The sequence below is a fragment of the Bombus pascuorum genome, chromosome 15, assembly GCF_905332965.1.
Source record: "Bombus pascuorum chromosome 15, iyBomPasc1.1, whole genome shotgun sequence".
NCBI lineage: Eukaryota > Metazoa > Arthropoda > Insecta > Hymenoptera > Apidae > Bombus > Bombus pascuorum.
In genome coordinates this window covers 5,874,105-5,892,877 of record NC_083502.1, presented here as the reverse complement: position 1 = coordinate 5,892,877, position 18,773 = coordinate 5,874,105, and the positions used below count along the sequence as shown (strand labels likewise).

The 18,773-nt window shown below is 41.5% G+C and overlaps 1 protein-coding gene and 1 non-coding gene across 5 annotated transcripts in view; one reads left to right on the top strand and one right to left on the bottom strand.

The window, feature by feature from the left end:
• LOC132914751 (ecdysone receptor) overlaps positions 1-18,773 on the bottom strand; it is a 206,482-nt gene that overhangs the window by 154,309 nt on the left and 33,400 nt on the right. For 3 of the 4 annotated variants that reach the window (XM_060974114.1, XM_060974116.1, XM_060974118.1), the window contains exon 1: positions 7,707-8,443. The exons of the other annotated variant lie outside the window; for it this stretch is intronic. The gene's annotated coding sequence lies outside the window, so the exon portion shown is untranslated. Of the gene's footprint in view, positions 1-7,706; positions 8,444-18,773 lie in introns of those variants that run through there. 4 annotated transcript variants of the gene reach the window in all.
• Trnal-cag (transfer RNA leucine (anticodon CAG)) lies at positions 11,628-11,711 on the top strand. The gene has a single exon. It is a non-coding gene; the product is annotated as a tRNA-Leu (tRNA).

The window sequence follows — 18,773 nt, the reverse complement described above, 5'->3', positions numbered from 1 at the left end:
TGGCGAGAAACACGCATAATATATTTCAATCGCTTTGAAACCGCAACATTGATTAGTCACACTTAACGTTACCCAACTCGCATATCTTCTCATCGTCAATTTTCGCCTATCGCTAATTATTTATTTATACCGATTAGTATTAAATATCATTAACGTTACTGTTAATATAAACTATGTCTTTATCAATATCTATTAATTGTTTATTTATTAATCAATTATTAATTTATACGCTTGTATTTGTCGACTTTTCAGCTATGTATTGTGGAAAGACAGTATCGTGCAAAAGTTATTGAAATAGAGTTGTCCGAAGTAGAATAGGACGTCCATGCACAGACCGTATAGTCTATTCGATTCTCCATTCTCGCTTTCGATCATATTGCTCTTTTATTTATACCGATTAATTTGAAATATTGCTTTTATCAATGTCTATTAACCGTACATAGTTGTCTAGGATAAAAAGATCAGAGGTTAAAATCAGGTGTGAATAGATTTTATTATTGGCCGATTAAATGTAATAACAGGAGCGTGTAGCGCGTGAAGCAAATTTCACTGGGAGAACGGACAAAGGCCTCCGAGGTAGTCGCCGAAAGGAAAACAAAATTTTTTAGTTGATCAAACATTTTGGCCTCGGACGAGCCTCGATTACGAACGCCATAAACATTGTAAAATATACGAGCGGCTGAAAACACGGCCATAAAGTACTTAAAAGTGAATATCCGTTAGAATTCTCCCATTCGCGTTGAACCTGTGTCGATAAAAAAGAACATGAAATTTCAAAGTGGAATTATTCGAATAAGAGAATAAAAAGAATCTGACGAAACCGAAAAAATTGAAAAAGCAAAAAACCTAAAACGAACGTTCCACTTGAGTAAAAGTATGAAATACAGGAAAGTATAAAAATCTAATTCAGCTTGCTAAAAATCCAGAATAGCCGAGGACTGTAACTTTCGTCAAAAAGATCGAAAGGATTTATCCCGCGATCCTTTCGAATTAGAAATTTTCCAGAAACAACGAGATGAAAAATGAAGTAAACAAAAGTATCGATATAAAGTAAAATAAGAAGAACGAATACTTTGCAAAGTTGTTAAATCGGATGTGCAACTGGTGAAAAGTCTCCTTCGATGCAAAGGTACGGGAGAACGCGTGGACGAGGCGATCGACGACATCGTCTGGCCGTGACAAAGGGATTTTAAATTTCAAAGCGGAGAGAAAAGAAAAGGAATCGCGAGAAAAATAGCAGAGCTGCAACGCGGTCACGGTGTAGAAATCGGAACGCTAAAGGCTGTTTTTCAAGTCGGCGTCCGTCCTTACGTAACTACGCGGCGCGCCGCGTGGTGCGCGTGTGTGCACAAGCTCATTCGTGTACAGTGTGCACCTAAAGAAACAGAAAACTCGTCAGAGAACTACAGAAGGCAGAACACGGCGACCCGTGTTTATCGCCGTCTTTTATTCCTTAAATCTGTTCCACGAGAACCTACACTTTTATTATTCTTTCTACCCATTTCTTTATCCTTATTGGTCATTTCCTAATGTTCGTTTTCTATTCGAAATACCAATACGTTCTTTGGTCGGCCATTTAACGAGATTTACTAAGCAAAGAAAGAAAATTAGCTTGTTTTATCTTGTTCTCTATACCAAACTCAGAAACCGATTAAATTTTCAATTTATAAAATGTCTATCTTTTTTTGACAGAAAGAAAGGAAGTTTAGGATTGTAACGCTACCGTGCGACGATAAGGGAATTAGATAGAATTAGATAACGCAACAGTTTTGTTTTAAACATTGGGACAGTCACGAAGAAGTAAATCAATTTAAAATATCATCGGGAAATTACCAAATGTCTTATCATAGAACACACGCTCAATGTCGTGCAACTCAAACTTTTCGATGAGACATATTCGTCGATAGACTTTGTCGCTTGTGTTACACAGTACGCAAGTTGAATTGTCTTAACCTAAAACGAATCGTCGAATGGAATTCTGGTGGATTCTTAATCTGAAAAATAAACAAGTACCGTAATACTTATGAGTAATGAAAGTACTCGTATCTCGGCGTGGAAGAAGCGTTATTCTTGTTGGTGTGACGACACTGGATGTGCACCGTGATAATGCACGGTTCTTATCAGCCTCCGGAGGAGAACCGTGAGCTGCCTGTGGCTACGCCGCCTTATCGCACGCGCTATCGATGTAACATCGGATAAAACCACGACTTGAAGAACGCTTTGAGCTGTTCGAAAGAAATATATCGTTGGAAAAAATTCGAGATTAAAAGAGACGCCCGGGACGACCTAGCGAGTGCAGTGCAAGCAACCGTTCTTCTCTCTATTGCTCTCTTTCGTGCAGGGCGTTGTGTTGGCTGATTAAGTAGGCCCCCGGGCCACGTCCGAAAAAGTTGGACGAATTTTGACGATACGCGAGAACGTAATACGATATCGTTTGAAACATTAAATCAGTATTATGACGAAGGTTTGCGTAGCATTTGGTTTCTGAAATTGACGAAAAGGATAATACTCGGATCCGTAAAGAAAACAAAGGAATTGAAAATTTCTAATCAGCCAATTTTAAGAATCTGATGCTTTTAAATACTACGTTCTTAATATTTGGGCGTTTCCTAATTCCTAAATGAACTAATTAATTAAATTAATTAATTCTTAGATTTTTAAGACCCGAGACTTTTTTTTCTTAAATTTACAAAGTTCAAGGCTGTAAATTGGAAATTTCCCGTATCGTGTAATTTATAAATTGCAATTTAAATTTTAACGTTTTCCGTTCACTGCGCTTGAGAATATTAGGTAACGAACAAGAGATAATTTCGTATTCGACGATAAGCGATTTAAGACAACTGGAACGGTTTTCCATAACGTTTCTAAAACACGTTCTCTCGTTATTCTACAACGTGCTACTTTTTCTAAAAACATCCGCGTCCCTTGAGCATTGGCAACTATCTGAGAAAAGAACGGTCATACGATTCTCGAACAAATGGTAAATTTTCTGCGAAAGATCGCAATCCGCCGTTCCATTTTCGATTGCAACACGTCCACGAATCTCCTTTCGCAAAACCTGAATAATTCTTCGGCTATACCACGCAACATGACGAAATTCACCTACGTTTTAGATTAACATTTATATCGACGACTTCGATTCCTTTTTAAATGGACATATCAGTTCAGAAACTGTATTATCGTACTGTGTACTGTTTTATCGATAAAGATCAGGCTCGAAAAGATTGCAAATTCCTTGCTGGATTTTGACAATCATTTCAGCGAACAGAATGGTTATTGGAAGCTTGCGAAACTATGGCTCCACTAATTTCATTGCGAAAGGTTAGATTTTTTTTAGGTTAGATTCAATGTTTTGCCGAATATTGCGACGGAACCTCAAAGCAATTTCGCTCGACCGTAGCCTGTCGGTGGTTGCCAGATATTCCATCGAAATTTACTATATTGCGAAAATTTATTTTCACAGAAGGTTAGATTTTCATGTGAAAACCAATTTTGTTAACGTTGAAAAACTGACTCGCGAGAGTTTGATATTGCAAAGTGATCCGCGATCGAAATTTACTATACAAATCTACCACGAGAACATACGTTTCTACAAGAACTTAAATATTCGATTGATTTGAGCAGAATTTCTTTTGCATTCGAATGATCGATTAACTTGCCTCGAATAACGTGTAATTCAAAAAATAAAATATCACGCGATTAATTTCTCCTTTCAAAATTATTATAATATAATTATATATAATAATATATAATAATAATATATAATAATTATATTATAATAATTTTGAAAGGAGAAATTAATCACGTGATAATATTTTATTTTTTGAATATATATTGAATATATAAATATATATTATATATTATATAATAATTATATATAATTATATTATAATAATTTTGAAAGGAGAAATTAATCGCGGGATAATATTTTATTTTTTTATATATAATTATATATAATTATTATAATGTAATTATTATAATATCCTGTAGAAAAAAATTTTCCTAAATTATACTTGAAAAAGATAAATTCAGAATTATATTTTACTTCGTTACATTTTCAAACGATACGTTACAGAAATTATATTTCGTTAAGGACATTAAAAATTCTCCTAACAAATATCGATCGTTTGAAAAATCGTTGGTTCGATCTTAAAAACATTTATCGACGAATCGCTATTCCAACATCCGTTCGACGAGCGTCAACCACCGTTCTCAATCCAGAGAGCTTGCTCTGGGATTCGTTGCAATCAGTAACGATATCTGTAGATTTAAATTTCCAAGCGACGGCGACCAGTCGTTAAATTTGAATTTGTAATAAGAACGTTGCGAGGGACACTTCCACGCAGAAAGCCCGTATCGTGTTCTCTCTACGACCAATCACGGTTATCCATCTTCCTCGTTTCCAGCCAAATCGTTACTCTCTCGATTAAATGAACAATTTATAAGAAACTATGTGAAATAGTAAAAATACGAGGAAATGGAATTACAAAGGAAAGAGAAAGTGTACGTTAGAGGATGGACACAAGCTGTTGCATAATTCAATTATATGGAAGTTGAATTTTGTAAATGAAATTCTTCGTGGAAATTAAACATCAACATTATGTTGTTCTAGGTAAATTCGAAAGAATATTATTTGATCGAAATAATATTATCGACGAAATTTTGCAAGTCACCAGTTACAAGTTGTCGGTCTTAAAGCAGTCTGTTGTATACAGTCGTACAAGGAACACGTTTCTTCGGGAAAAGAATTTGCGATTACAAATTACGAGTTCTTCGACTATTCCCCTTTGACGAATCATTGCGAAATTGTAAGAATGGAAGTGGAGCTTATACCTGCAGAAAAATCGCGAATTTCATCAGCCGCAAAATCTGAGATTCCGAAAATTTAAACGTCCGAATATTTGCAAATTTGGAAATTTGAAACTGCGCGCTTGTAAATTCGGAAATTAAAAATTTTCGAAACTCGAGAATTTGACGCTTTGGAAATCCGAAATTTTCAAATTCCGCAATTCTAAAATCGGAAACCTCGCGCTTATACAAAATTAAAAAATCTGGAATTTCGGAAACTCGACGAGCGAATATTTCGTAGTCTGGAAAGTTCGAAACTTTTCCACGTACGAAGCTCCACTCTATAACCTTGCACGCAGAGAAGTGCAAAAGCTCGCGCATCTGAAACCTATGGCTTGTTTAAATTTGCAAATTTGCAAGTTTGAAAGAAATTGTTGAAAACCGCAAGAACCAAATTTCCATGAAATCCGAAGTATTCGTCGCGATGCTTCTGTTGAAATTTTCATTAATAACAAATTAATATATTGCGCTCAGAATATAGCACCAAAAGCAGAGAATTCTCTGCACACTTAACGCGCTTGTTTACTCGAGTCGACTGGCCACTGACCACGGCAAAATTGCGCGCCAGGATGACACCAGCATAATACGGCGTGTCACCGTCTCGCGGTGACACAGTGCGCGCGCGAAAGAATTCGCTTTATGCACGTAGACGCAGTCATAGTTTACATCGCTATAGTGACGCCTATGCACTATTCGTCGCAGATAGGGCCGTATATTTTTAGAACGTATTCTATTTCCGAGAGAGGTGGGCTTGCGATACGCTCGGCCGATATTTGTCGCGAGTACACGCGTCTCTCGCTATTTACGGGAGGAATCGAAAGTGAATCGGAATCCGACTCTACTCTCGCGATCCAGCCACTTTCGTTTCATTCATTGCCACAGATGACGAACGTGCAATAACAATTTTTATATAACACGCGTATATAGTGAGTTTGTGGAAAGTAGATTTTGAAACGTCTGCGAAGAGCTGGATCGAGCTAGCGAGTCGTCTGACCTTCATTTTTGAAGCGTACAGTTTATTTCTTTCGCCAGGATCTGCATATAATTGGAAACTCTTCGAAACCTCCGATCTAGAGATTTTAATCGCGCGTAAGGTACTTGCTACTTTGTTCCTACTCTCGCGATTCAGCCAATTTCGTTTCATTCATTGCCACAGATGACGAACGTGCAATAACAATTTTTATATAACACGCGTATATAGTGAGTTTGTGGAAAGTAGATTTTGAAACGTTTGCGAAGAGCTGGATCGAGCTAGCGGTCGTCTGACCTTCATTTTTGAAGCGTACAGTTTTACTTCTTTCGCCAGGATCTGCATCTAATTTGAAACTCTTCGAAACCTCCGATCTAGAGATTTTAATCGCGCGTAACGTATTTGCTACTTTGTTACTCGACATTGAATACGTGTATAGTGTTTCACGATTAATTCGCACTGATTTTAAGCTGCGAAATGGTCGTGCCATTTATAAAGAGAAACAAATCTCAGGCGATTAAATACTATCGAATACGTCGAATATAAGTAGCAAAAAAAAAAAAAAACAAAAAACAATCTACGATAACAGCCAGGTTAGTATGCCAAAGCTTTGGAAAAATAAAGGCAAAATTTTTCTTCGATCTATTACGATAAATAACCTCTTAATAACTAACGTACGAAACGTCCAAGAAAATAGATATGAAAATAGAGTAGAAACTGTCCAACCAAGTAAACAAATACGAATAACAAGCTATTCAATTGCGTATCTTAAAAATTGCATAAATAAGTATGCAAATACGAGTATACTCGTAGTCAATGAAAAATTGATCAAGGATCTAATAGAAAGTAAAATGATGGATTAATCTTCGATTCATCCGTGCCTCAGATGCAAAAGATAAATATCAAATGGAATTAATGAAAGAACGGTATCCCGGTTGGGAGGGAGTAAAGCAAAGTTTATCCCGGCGCATAAATTGAACGTGACGAGGGAGAGAGCGCGGTTAGGGTGCGCGCGAGCGCGCACCAACACACTGCCGACCCACTCCCGGTCCCCGATCTGACCTCGCGCGCACATTCGTTCACGAACCTACCTCACTTTGCCCCGCGACAGACGTAAACAAAACCGTGCAGCGTCCCATAAACAGCCATCTATACACGACATCGTTATTAAACCACCTCACGCGTCTTACTTCGCAAACAATTAAATAACGGAGAAAATAACGACAAAACGAGAAGAATCGTGTATTTGCATAATGAGGATTATCTACGCAGATAGTAGCCTATTACATTTCACGGAGGAAATAATCGAGAAAGAGAAATATAAATAAAATCTTCTTCCGCCTATGGTAACTGCTAACCAAAAGTTGTTCTATAAAGAGGCAATGTACGATATGATTAATCGGAATGATGCGTACGCGATAAGTGTATTAACTCGAGTATCGAGTTTCAAAATACCGCAAAGAAAAGTACGTGTCTTTGTTTCTTCGAAAAATTATAATTCACGACGAAGAGGAATCGGTGGACGGTGCCAACGCACGGAAACAACTTGCATCGAACTTTGTCGGTAAAACGGAAGAAAGAAAGAAGGAAATGTCGAAATAAAATCGTGTTTCACGTACGTCGATTACTCACAAAGCACGATATATAGACAGTTAGTTTAAAGTATCAAAGTTGTGAGGCGTCAAACTGGCCGAAAAAAAAGGTAAATAAAATCGTACGTAAACGCGTATACGTAGGATAATTACTCGCGTAAAGAAATATATACGACGAACTTGGCGACTATCGACGAATCAAATCCTATCTGTTGTTCGTAATTCCGTAGTAAAATAATTCACTGATAAAATAATGCTGAAAAACATATAGAGTTTGGTGGATGATAACTACTCACATAACGAGGTGTACACGATGAACCGACGGTGGCCAGCGAGCGACACGGTCCCCTGGAGCACAGGCGCCAAATCGAGAAACACTTGCACTGCGTTATTACAAATACACGTGTGTCACACGTCACTGATTTTCCGGATCAGTCTGTGAAATACACCACGAAAGAGAAAACGATGCACGAAATCCTAGAAGACGATGAAAATGTTGGAGCACCGGGATCGTGGGCCTCGCCTCGCCTCGACGAAAACCACCACACGTCCGCGCGTCGTTTTCGTCTGCCTATTAAGGGAGTGTTCCCCTTTGACGCACCACCTCGTCGATATTTACTTTTTTTCTTCTTTTCGCTATGTTATTCTCGCCGTCGTTTCACTCTCCGTCGACGACATTCACCGTGCGGTCGTGGTTTTCTATGTATCGGTGAAAGGGGAGCGACGTTGGTTCGTGTCTCGCGTGTGCACGGCTCTTTTTCTCTCTATACGCGTGTTTCTGTCTATCCACTTCTCTAGCTGAATTATATTATTACTTCTTCTTTTCTTTTTTGTTCGCAGGTTCAGAGACACAGAACACGGGTTACGGGGAATATTATATACACCGGGTGGCCGTATACGCGAACACGGCCAAACAAAACAGACCAGAAGACGTTTTCGAGCTATTACGCACGTTACAAACTCCGCTCACCGCTGAGAGTGCAAGCGCGCGACTGCGGCGCCCGACGCCGCTTATGCGCCGGCCGACTGCTTCCTGACTCGGCCGCCGTCCTCGACAGTGGCGCCACCGGCGAGCCACTGCCCTATCACTGGTCGCGCACCGAATTTTGGTGCCTCGAGGCACGCAACGCGTCGCCGCGCCGCGCCGCTCGCAAGCCACCGCTCTTTCTTTTACGCGTTTCCGCGCGACGCGATGCGACGCGACGCTTTTCGCGACCCTTCGTCACACATTGTCGGATATTGAAATAAGAGCCGCGTATACGACTCGTACGAGCTCCTATATGAACGAACGAACGACTATGTAAGACTGGAAATAGCGAGATGAGTTAAGTGAAAGGGGAAAGAGGTTTTGGAAGTTGCTTACTGGAAGGTGGGTCAATAGACGCGCCATCGGTTCGTGACTCATAAATTATAAGATTATTTGATATTGCTTTAAACGTTTACGATTCTGCGAAATTAAATATATGCAGGAATGCACGTTTCGTAGAATTGTTTACGATAGCTGAATGAATGTTGTCTCGAATTCTCCGATGTAGATATAGAGACGAGATTGAGCAACTGATTAGTAGACGTCTATTATCGACTTTTAAAAGAATTCCTAGATTAAGCGTTATTATATCAAAATAACGGCTTCCACGATGATTGCTTTCCTAATAAAAGAGTAATCTAAACATCTTTGATTTCAAACATTTTCACCGAGATATTTTGATACTGGTTTTTCCGGGTGAACAATCGTGTTTCACGATAGATCTGAAGGAATGTCTACGAAACGTCGGCTCAAAATATAAATACAAAGCGCAGCTGAAAAATTTATTTATCCCAAAAAGCGAATATGAGAAAACGACCTGACAACAAATCGTATTCTCATGCTCGTAAGAGGAGTACAACTTTGTGCATAACAAAACTACAACTTACGATGGCTTCAACAAAGTTTGAGCGAAACAATGTGCCGTCAACTATTCACACGGAGAGCACAAAGAGTCCGTCATTCGCGTGTCTCGTATTTTGTATCGAGTTCGATGCTTAGTTAGCTAGAAAAGTGTCGACGATGCCTATAGAGACGATGAAAAAAAAACATGCACGAAGGAGAAACGGCGATAAGGTTTCAGAAATTGTGCGACACACCGCCGGCAGCCGAGTTCATTGCTTTGCTGGTCAATAGCCATTCCGTTTCACCGTCAAAACAACCGGAGCCTTTATTAATTTATAGCGAGTGACTCAATGGCTCGAGCGAAGCTACTGAATATCACCGTACGCGTTCTCCGAAGCTAAACGGATCCTTTTTTCACACCTGCCATTCGGTTAATTCTCATTTACTCTGCAAAGTTTCTATACGAATCCAGAGAACGTTATTTCGCTAATTCACAAATTAATTCCATTGCTAATTAAACGTACCTTTTAATTCGTATTTTGGCATTTTAATTATCAGACATCGAAGGAGAAATTAGAGCTATATAGATGTATATTGACGTTTCTAATTTTTCTCAATGTAAATTGAAATGTAAATTTCTAACGAAAGAAAGTTAATCGTGTCAAATAAATCTTCTTAATGAATTCAGCAAAATTTCCTCGTATACAACGATTATCGACGAGTATATTTTGAAATGAAAAGAACTTGCGTGTGCCAAATGGAAAAACAAAATTGCCAATGTTCAAGAGTTCAAAGCCTGAGAGAAACTTCGCCACGCGTATTATCTCATCGGTCCCCGAACCCACGTCGAGCCCCAGCTCCAAACAAGCTGGTTCCCCAAAATAACCCCGCCCCTGCTCAGAAATCTCCATCCAGGTCCGATATTCGAGTGGCCACTCCAGGTGGCACCCGCTGGTTCATTCCCACTATCCAGCATCGTTCACGTGAGCATCGGAAATTGGGCCAGTGGAGCACTTGGCCTCTCTGACATAATAAAAACCATTCTCTGACTGCCTCGTCTACCTAAATAACAGCCTCCATAAAAACGAACCACGTGTGGCGTCAAGTATGCAGATATAGGGATTTCGTTGTCGAAGTGAAATTTCCTGGCCAGTTTCGTGTCTGACGAGCTCCTCTGACGGGCAGGAGACACGAACGAGTGGAAGAGGAGAGAAGCTGCGTGGAAGGTTGCCTGCATTCTCTCTGGTAGGCAATCTGTGGTAGGAGGCATATAGGACGAACGGATGGAGAACACCAGCGCCGATGTTCGAGCACGCTGCTGGAAAAGGGGAGGCGAAGGGAGAAGGGAGGGAGAGGGGGGAGGGAGAAGCGTGATGCAGAAAGAATGGCGAGCCAGCGGCTGTGCAGGCAGATGAAGAGAGAGAATACACGGTTTGCTAGGCGAAGAAGGAAGAGACGAAGGGACGAGGGGAGGGAGAGAGACTGGTGAGTCTTGGACAGGCAAAAAACAAAAGTGCATCGCAGCAAGATGGCCGTCGACTGAACGACTCTCAAGGTTACGCACTCGCATAGGGGAGAAGCCAGCGAATCAGCCGCTTATGGTGTATGTGTGCCAGCGGACTTGGCCGAAACTTCGTGCCCCGTTATTTATTTCGGGATTTTTCGCGAAGATGATTTCGATGAGAATCGTCGTACTGGGAAATTTCAAACGGACAGGTTTCAAAATCGTCGCTGGGACAGTTATACGTGGCTTCATTTTCGTTGTGCGAAGAACTAGAGAAAATGAGACTTTTCGAGCACAGATTTATCGAGAAAATTCGATTTTGTAATTGGGTAATTGGTCGTTAATTAGGTGGCTACGCGTCGCTGGTTCGTTAGAATGGTTCACCGTGTGGTTAGGTTAGGGTTAGGTGTGTTTATTCTAATAGGCTCTACACCGACTCGAGCACTTATTTTTATGGCGTACTACGGTAATTTACCATACCCCTGTGGCGTACCATCTTCGTAGTCCTTACATTGTTTACCATTTAAGCTCTTCGATTTACCGAACGTCGAACGAAGATGATAGAGATTTTGCTGTCGGACGACAACGAACGCATCTTCGTCGCAGAACACGGTACCCAACACGAGCACGTTCACCGGAGACGGAATAATGGCCAAGCAAAAAGGACGAAAGAAAAAAGGAACTCGTTCGCCGGTGCATTGCTTGAAAGCTTCCACGGCCGCTTCTTACGGAGCTATTTTCGCCTAGCTGCCGGGTAAATTTAGTACGGGCAGACCAGTTTCTCAGGCATAGTACTCAGGGTATGGTCGGTTTCTCCTCTTTATGCTTCATCCGAAGAGACACGTCAGGATGGCCGAGCGGTCTAAGGCGCTGCGTTCAGGTCGCAGTCCACTTCTGTGGGCGTGGGTTCGAATCCTACTTCTGACAAATTTTTTTTTACATCCTTGCCCTTCAAACGAGCCCAACGACCAAGATTCGTTATCTATGTCTGTCCGGTGCCAATTATTCGCACCGATAAAACGATTTAAGATCGTTTCGTGTCGTTCGTTCGGGGACCAAGTGGTACGGGACTGTTCTGGTCAGAAAAAACATCGCCCTACCAAACGTACACATTTTAGGCTTCATTTTCGGGACGAAATAAATAAATATATTGGGTTATTCGACGGTCGAAGTCCTCTGATATTCCCATTTTTTTTTTTTTTTTTTTTTTTAACAGTGGAAAAATAATTTCAGAATATTCAAGATTTAAATCTGTAAATATTTCGTGTAAAAGCTTACGCCTATGTCTATTCGATTTACGATCGTGTCACTGAATTTCCATGGAATGTTCTTCGAAATAATGTCGTCTTCCTACATTTGGAAGATAAATTGGATTGATTGAATTTTTGCATTGCTGCTAGATAATCTTGAAAAACTATTGCCGAGGATATCGAACAATGTACACAGTCCAAAAGTCGCTTAATCAACTTTTATCTAGTCTTCTATTAACCCTTTTAGTTGTATGTACTCTTATCTGTTCGTCAATTAGTCCGACTACGGTTACGTAACTCTACAGTAGAAACAGACCAGACATCGGACAGTGGTAGGTCAATTCTACTTATTGTGAAATCCTAAATATATACTTCGCGGTTTAACCATACTTGAGATATATTTCTTCGAAAATATACATTCATCTATTAGTACGCGATTATTACACGACGTTGATCGTCTCCGATTAATTAGACCACTATCTGTTCTACATACACGTCGCAGCAGCCTATACGGAATATTCTGCTCGCAATTAACAGCTGCAACGTACAAAAATTCGCGATGTCGATTCCGCTAAATTCCCTATATCGGAAAATCCTAACTGTAACCACTGAACCGCGTGGCGATCGGTCAGTGGCGCCACTGCCTGTTGAATTATTCCCCAGTAGCCTGTGTATGTAGCCTGGAACATGTCTGTGATCCCGGTTGATTCCCCCTCGCTCGTAAATTCGCTTGTTCGACGTGACGATTTCGCGAAGGCGAGGCAAGTGCACCGATTTCCAGTCTCTCAGCCACGTTTCGTTGCCCATCGTGCATTCCACGGCCCGTTTCTCGAGCGGACTGTACACTCTCGTCCCGTGTAAGAGTCAGAACAGTACGAGGAGGCGGAGGAAGAGGCGGTGGGTAACCTTGGTTGAGAGCGTAGACGAGAATAGGGGTAACATAAGGCGAGAAGATAGGTGAAATCAAGTATATGTGTGTATGTCTCGGTTATGCGCGCGTGCGTGTGCCTATGTGTTGGTTGAAGCGAGAAGAAGACGGAGAGTGGTTTTATGCAACGCATACTCTCTTTTTCTCCGCGTGAACAATAACCTTAGAGCGTGACGTGTGCTCGCGCGAGCACGGTGTCACGATGCGGGTCCATGTTTCCCGTCACGCAGGTCGACACAGTTTTCTTAGCCTGTTCTTTCTACGCTACGCTGCAACTACATTTATCTAGACCCGTTCGAGGGGGACAGTTCGTGTAACTGGATCGTTCATGCACAGTGACAATTTGGTTTCGATGCAGCTGGATTATTGCAAGATTTTAGTGGTTTCAGTGAGAGATGTATATTGAATTCCTGGCGAATAGACCGAGAATTTTTATGAAATTCCATGACTTTATTAACGCAATTAAACAAATGAAACGTACATTAAGATTTATTCCGTCCATTAAACGTTCGAACAAACATCGACGAGCTTCTCTCATCCGATGAGAGGTTAGGAAGTAAGTCTTCGATTACCCTAACTCTTTCGAGGGATTGGCAGGGCGTTTTTGGTCCGGTATAATTATTGATTGTCGTGGTGGTTAACGTGTTATGTTTAGGTTAGGAGTTTGGCACAGGTGTGAGTTAATTACGAGAAAATCGCGTGACTCGCGTGATCGAGGACTGGAACCACCGCAGGGTGCGAAGTCTTTGTATCGTGATTCCCCTCAGGAGGATCGAATAGCAATGTAATTATGTAACAAGTAACCGGTCGATACGAAGCAGGCCTCGATACGATATGAAAATGCCAATACATCGAAACGTTTGCAATAATTCTACGTTTCTTTCCATCGTGCGCGAGTCCCTCGTCGTCCACTCTCATCGACATCAGAATAACGAAAATGCTCGTGACAATAGAAAAACAGTTTCCACAATCCTTTCGCCTCTCCTCTCCCATTCACCACGTCCAAAGGCTAAATAGAACCAGGTAAATCGTTTCCCGCGGCAGTGAACGCACCGTCCAGTTTTATAATGCATCGGAGAGGAAAGGCGCGAGAGTTTGCGAGCGCAGTAGAGCAGTTTCGTTTGAAACCGCGGCTGTACCAGCCTCGCAAAAGCGAACCAGAACGAGAACGAGAACGAAAACAAGGATAAGAGAGAAACTGAAACGAGGAGAAGACTCGCGTAAGAAGAAAAGAGCGATGAACATAAGCAAAGAGGTTAGAAAGGGAAGGTTAGATAAGGAGAAGGAGAGGGAGAGAGAGAAGAAGAGGAGGAGGGGGAGGAGGGATCACAGAGGCGAGCATGGAGATGCATCGAGCGAGGACGAGAGTTTTGGGGGGGCAGAGAGGATGTTCGGGGGCGGAGGGGGACTTAACGTCGTCCTTAGTTCTCGGACGGTCCGGCCTTGAGACGCAGCGACGCTCAATGCGAATACAACGTCGCCTCGTGCACCGGAAACTGCAATTCTAACTGCCTAGCTTGAGACTCGAGAAAGTCGAGCGGCTACTGCTGGACCTACGTAAACCGATCGAAGCCGACTTAACACATTTTTGCTGTTTACTCGCTCGCACGTCGCCCTGTTAATTGTCTAACTTGTCTCCTACGTTCTTAATAATAATTATCGATGTAGTTGATGGATCTGTTTACCACAATATCTCGGAAACGTTGTTCACTTTATTAGAACGAATTAAAGACGCACCGACTTTCATAAGCGTTGTGAACCAATAACCAAATTAATTTCCTCCGTGTGTTTCGATGATACACGAACGTTGACAAAATATATTAATTAATGGAAAATCAACGACACGAAAGTACCTGGTATTTGCTGTCTTGTTATTTATTTTATTTTCTTTATATTACAATACGAAATATAAATTGTTCGCGTATGGGCTGAACCGATATGATTAAGTCGAAAGTTACCGAATTAACGTGTTTGTTATGCTACTGGTGTTAATGTATCGGTAAGAAAGGAAATGCAAGATACTTCTCTTCGATGGAAAAAATATGATATATCGTTTTCAATTAGAATGTTCGCCTTCGTTTCTCGGAATGCAGAGCGTTTTCGCGCGGGGTGACTGAGTCATCCTCGTGTAGGAAGTAAGGGCATCAGTTCGTTAGGATTCCTTACATGTCACTGGGTTACTATACTCGCATTCCGCGCATACAACGGAAGTCTTTAGTATGAAAGAAACTACTTCAGAATCTCGAGCGTCGTTCATCACACTGCACACCGGCCTGCGCTGAAGGGCTTCACCCATTGTGAATTAATTTCCTGTTTCTTTCACTAGCTCTCCGCGGCTCTGTACAGTTACATTCGATAAGATCAACCGTGTCGCGTGGCCAATGGTCGCCTGCAAGCGAAATATTCTGAGAAATATGGACCAACGTTGTATTCTTCGACTTATCGGTAGAATAAGGATGTTCGCACGATTATTGGAAATTCAACGACGGAAAACTCTCAAGATGCACAAAACGCGTACAATGTGTACAAATGTGAAAATAATCCAAAGCATTGATCGTTTCAGATCCGACGATCTCGTACGATTCAAGAAGATTTTCTTCCTTCAAATTTCGATAACCTTTTAAAATTTGTATTTGTATTTGATTAAAACCCACGTATCCGATTTTCTGATAATCGTACGTAAAGTGACTAGGTAGCAGGGTAATTATTATTGCGTAATGAGCGGACTATTAAAAGAAGAATTAGAAGATGGACGAACGATTCGTTCGATTATTAAAAAGTCAGCCGGAGGATCGTGTCCGTCTTATGCAACAAGGCCCTCGTAACCGCTTCCTGGAAGAGGCGCAGAATTCATTAAGGGTAATTGGAGGAGGAACAACCGCGGCCAGGATTAACTCTGCCAAGGTCAGCTTTCGTTTTTTCGCGAAACAGGTGCATGGCAGGGCGGCGTGTGTCCAAGGTCACGTAATAGGGCGACTCGAAACACCAAGATCGGGCTAGAAGCACAATTTTTTCGAGACATCTGTGGCCCCTGGCCACCGCTCTCCGCAACATATCCGGCACACCTTGCTCCCCTTTTTCAATCCTCCCGTTTCTAGCCCACGTGGCGTATCTGCGTGAGAAGAATCCGCGAATTTTCATTCCTACGCTCGAACGAATTTCCTCTGGTATTAAAGTGGAAACGACCGAACCACATTGCGAGTAGCCCAGTTGCAGCAAATGGAGCCAGAATTCTCGGTTTCAGGCCCCGGTCAGGTAATGTTCAAGGTTGACGAAGAATTAAATTTTGAAATTCGTGATACGAGAAGGAAAATGTTTGCAACTCTAGTTTTGCTATATTTTTACGATTGTTTTTCGTGCGGCTGTGCTTTCGCACGATTTACTTGAGAATAGCTTGCTTTAACGTGGTGATAATCTTCCTGGCGTTTACGGACAGAGGAGCACGCGTTTCTGTGACGAGTCGCTAGACCACACATGCACCGCAGCGAATCAGAACTCTGAACGTTCTACTTAAAAGGTTAACTGCCTCGATTACGAAGAATCCAGCGTGGAAACGAGAAAAAGCAACGGCACGTGGCGAGCCACGCTTTTCGAACACTTTCCATGAAACATTATATTTCCTCCTGCTCCGATGAATAACAAAATTAAGGGAAAAGAAAAAAGATAATTTCATCGGCGCAGTGTATTTTTCTCACGTGCCATTTCTCTCGTATTATTACGAGACGAAAAAAAAGTTACGAATTAGTTAGAGACTTGCGTAATAGAGGGCGATCATGTTTTTAATTTTCAAAGAAAAAGGCGGGTGCACGCCGCGTGCCAGGACAGATTCAAGATACAAATAGGCGAATAAACCGGCAGACTGCTTGGCGAGGGCTCGCACATTTACATAATTTTCCCATTCTTTGAGCAGAAGAACGGTAATGCCAGGAGAGAAATTACACTGTTGATAAAAGAAAGTGAAATTTTTTAGGCGACTCTGGTGAACGCATTAAACCTGCTTTCACGTGCCACGCGTTGCCCAATTCACGGATTTTTATGCTGTCTCCCATAACTGTTCTCGCTCGTACTTCTTCTGCTATAGGCAGAAGAACAATTTCTTTAATTTTAAATTGAAATTTAATTAAACGGAATGTTCACGAATTTTTCAATTTCAATTTCTCGGGATCGAGACATCCTACGAAAAAAGAAGCATCGTACCAGCCACTCGACTCATTTTTAAACATAGAATCACCTCGAAGAGCTAAAATTTCCGCAACTCGTCTACAAAAAAAAAAGAAGAAGAAGAAAAGAAAAGAAAGAATAGACTCGTCTGTGAATCAGCCGAACAGTCTTTAAACTAGCGAAAATTGAGCGTGTCAACGATACGAAAGGTCGATCTTAAGACTTGGTGTTCGCGTTGAGTAAGAATGTGAGAGAGCAAGGTGAACCATTTTACGCAACACGGTCAACCGCAACGTCGCATTTTTCGCGAGGGACCGGTCGAGCCGGGTTTTCGTTCTTTCCTTGATTTTCGATGGACGTGTGCACCACGAAACACGATTTATTTATAATCGCGGCTGAAACGTCGGCAGAGAAACGTTGAAGGATATAGGATGACAGGAACGGACACAGAAAGTGAGAACGTGACAAAACAAAAACGAAAAACACTATATACTGCTTCCCATAAATAGCCTACCGTTCACAAGTATTTGGGCATTTGCAAATTATTCCAACAATAACAAATTTTAACCTTCGATCCTATCTCGAACGCACAGACGATGGATATGGCTGATAAAAATTGTTAACAAATTAAATCGTTGATAAATAACGAATTAATAGGAAAAGATATTACTTGGTACAAATAAAGCAGAAATAAAGAAAGTAGAAGAAACCGAAGACGAAGATGTAAGCGTTTTAATTTTCCTTCCATATCGTTCCTATCATTTTTTATTTATTTTCCACGCGAAATCAGCAGGTTGCCGAACGCGCCATGATGACTGGGAGCCCGCTATTACGACGAAAATATTGGGACTGTTCGCATATTTTTGAGCTACGGTGTATGTGCAGATAGAAGGGGAGAGAGGAAAGCAAGGTGGGAGAGTGAAAGAAGAGCGAAGGGGAAGGGGACAATATGTGCAACTGCAGTCCAAGGCCAAGCGATCGTGACTGGTTTAATGGCATTCGAGTCGCAGCCTCGAGTGCAATTATAATACACTCGGGGAATGTGCATCCACCTTTGGTGCTCTGACATACACGTTCGTGTGTGCACACAACTTCTTCTCTCGCTTCTCTCCTCTTTCTTCGTCCTCGTTTACCCACCCAGTGTCAGCGATACGAGTTTAGGAACGCGAGTTGTTCGCAAAAACGCACGGTTCAAGTTAGGTGGACCGATAGTCGTTTGCTGGTCGTATCGCCTTTCGTTAACAATCAGCTGTGACTGTGGCTAGTACCGAGTTTTAACTGTTTGTGTTCGAAAGAGATCGAGGGTTTGAAGGTGTTTGTCTTGGTGTCTCGGTTGTATTCAATTTGGCTTAAGTATCGTTAAGGATCTCTCCTTTGTGTTTGGCTTACTGTACGTATCGATGTTTAACTTAGATTTCTATCATGGCGACTATTGGCTTACAGCTTCGCATCCTTGAAAATTTTCTTGCTGTTTGAGGGAGGTTTCTAGCCTCTATGTTGTTGGTGTTTGATTTAGATTTAGGTTAAGAATTGCATGCACGTGTCATGTAGCATAAAAGATGTAACTTAGAAAAAACGAAGCTGGCACCCCGCTGGGGGTAGCCACCCACACGCTATATTTATTTTTATTTTATTTTTTTTCACCAATAA